Source organism: Octopus bimaculoides, chromosome 3 (genome assembly GCF_001194135.2).
Source record: "Octopus bimaculoides isolate UCB-OBI-ISO-001 chromosome 3, ASM119413v2, whole genome shotgun sequence".
Classification (NCBI taxonomy): domain Eukaryota; kingdom Metazoa; phylum Mollusca; class Cephalopoda; order Octopoda; family Octopodidae; genus Octopus; species Octopus bimaculoides.
In genome coordinates, this window is record NC_068983.1 from 8,882,713 (window position 1) to 8,885,703 (window position 2,991).

Sequence of the window (2,991 nt, forward strand, 5' to 3'; positions counted from 1 at the left end):
CGATGGGGAGGCCAGGGTTGTTCGGTTTGTACTTACCTACAGACATACATACGATACGTTGTATATAGATATTTAGAAATTGTATATATATATATATATATATATATATATACATTTATATATGGGTGTGTGCGCGCGCGCGTGGTGTGCGTGTGCGTGAATCCGACTTTCTCTTCCACTTACCATAGATATTATTTCCATTGTTTGAAGCGCCTTTCAGCGGTTAGATGGATTCTGTGAAGAAATAGAAATGATAATGCTCTTCTCATTTCTGTTTCTTGCTATAACATTCAGCTTGTCTCTGTTATCAAACAGCAGGTTATCAGACGATGATCTAAATACACATTCATCTATTCCATGTTGTTAACTCAATATTTTCTGCAAAATATTGGACACCTACAGGTCCGTAAACCCTAATCCAATGCAATATCAACTGTAAATTCCATATGACAAATCTCGGCTGTGACACACTGTAAAACACACCACTTTGGACATTCTTATACATTTTTGTTCTGTGCAAGCCCTTCCTGGAGATTCTACACAAATTCCCGCACGTACAAATTCATCTCCACGTTCTTATCGAAGGCTCGTCCTTCACTACATATAGTAGTAGTGTTGGTGGTGTTTTTCTGTTTTACATTCTGTATTTCACTTATCACTTTATGGTCTGTAGTGAGCGAACTACTCATTTTTCTAAATAGTTTACTGAAGCTGATAGTTTTGCAAATTTCTCGATTCGATGGAGTCAGTTTGATTTTAATTTCCCTAAGTGGAATTTTTACGTGAGATTATCTTCTCTTATTAGGTTATTTATTTAAATTACAATCTTAAATATTTCAAGATATACGGCTCATTATGTTGAATATCTGAGAATCTTGAACCTTTCTTTTCTTTCCCTTTATTTTATTGTTTTATTCATTTACTTTCCGCGGCTGCATTGTTTTTTATACTTGTCCCACCACTTTAAGCCCTTTCGTGCATCAAATCTTGTACACAGGGTATTTTCCTGCCGTTCATGTAATATGTACGATACATATTCGAATTTACTTTTCAACCACCAGGGCATATGAAACGAAAGCTTTATGTTACTCAGAAGTAAATGACTCGACGGCTAACTAAAAAGTATAAAACACTTTGGAGAAGCAAGGGTTAAGTTAATACTCTTCTCAGTATTCGTTTTCTAAAAATCTTATATATTTCACATTATTTACGTTGAAGTAGAGGTTATCTGTTAATTAAGGCCAGAGAGGTTTCATAAACATTAAACTCGGCATATGGTGACAAGTGAATAATGAAATATAGACCAGCGTTGGCAATATATTCAGTTAATAATTTGTTTTCATGAACTGATTCTATCGGTCATCCGTATAATTTATATATTTTAACGTTGACCTAGTTTTTTTTTTCATTTTCAGTTATTTTAGTTGGTTGCGTTATATAGCATTTTATCTACTTCTTTCTTTGTAGCGGTACTAAAACCACTTATTCGAAGGGTTATTTGAAGCGTGGTTATATTTGTTTCTTTATTGCTCACAGGGGACTAAACATTGAGAGGACAAACAAACGGATTAAGTCGATTATATCGACCCCAATGCGTAACTGGTACTTAATCTATCGACCCCGGAAGAAGGAAAGGCAAAGTCGACCTCGGCGGAATTTGAACTCAGACAGACGAAATACCGCTATGCATTTCGCCCGGCGTGCTAACGTTTCTTATTTCTTTATCACTCGCAAGGAGCTAAACATAGAGGGGACAAACAATGACAGACAAAGGGATTAAGTCGATTACATCGACCCAGTGCGTAACTGGTACTTAATTTATGGGCCCGGAAAGGATGAAAAGCAAAGTCGACCTCGCTGAGACTTGACCTCAGAACGTAACGGCAGACGAAATACCGCTAAGTATCTCGCCCGCCGTGCTAAGGTTCCTGCCTAGCTCACCGCCAGCGTGGTTATATTGATAAAAATTATGTGAATGAATTATTTGATTATATTCGTATTATAAAAAATTATAGATATTATGTCATAAAAAGCGAATTATTATATCCTTGTGTATTACAAAATTAAATCTTTTTGCATCGTCTTCAATTATTTTAATTATGTACGAATCGTGCGTAAAAATTGTTTTTATTTTAAGTTGTGTTATTCATCCTTTTTTCACCAGTTCGTTTCTACCGCACCTCCGTCTCGACAGTAGTAAGATTTATTTCAAAGACATTTTGATTAATTTGATTTAATTAACATATATCGAAGAGTTGCGGTGTGACGAAAAGTTTGATTTCCAACGACATGATTTGCGTGGCAAATTGGGAAAATGTCTCCTAATGTAGACCCTAGGTAACGCAAAAATTTTGCGTGGATTTCGAAGGCAGGTGCAAACTAAAAGAGCTTATATATATATATATATATATATATATATATTTTATATATAAATAGAAAAGGCAGAATTTCGATTATCCCCACGTGGTGAGTTGTAATGTAAAAAATATATAGGGATAGGAGTGGCTGTGTGCTGAGGAGCTTTCTTCACAACTGCATGTTTCTGGGTTCAGTCCTATTGCCTGGAACCTCACCTTGGACAACTTTCTTCTACTATAGCCTCGGGTCGACTCAATCCTTGGAGCGAATTTGGTAGACAGAAGATAGAGGTGCTCGTCGACTCGTGCCATTTCCGCTCTACCGGTCATTCACTACAATACTTGTCTGTGTTCGGATTGTCTTCGCACAGGAGCCAACCGGACTCCCGCCTTCACCGTGAGTTGGAATTAATCTTCTCTCTTCGCTCCTTTGCGCCACATGGGATCAATTCCCCTCCTCTGTTCACCTGACTCCCCAGCTCTCCTCTCTTCATCTGATATCTATTTTCTCTCTTTATTCCAACACACCTCTACTCTCTTGCTCTAACACAAACTTCCTCTCTTCACTCCTACCATCTTCTCTCGTCATTGATACCCCCTCCACCTAAACCACATCACACACTCTCCATCCCAA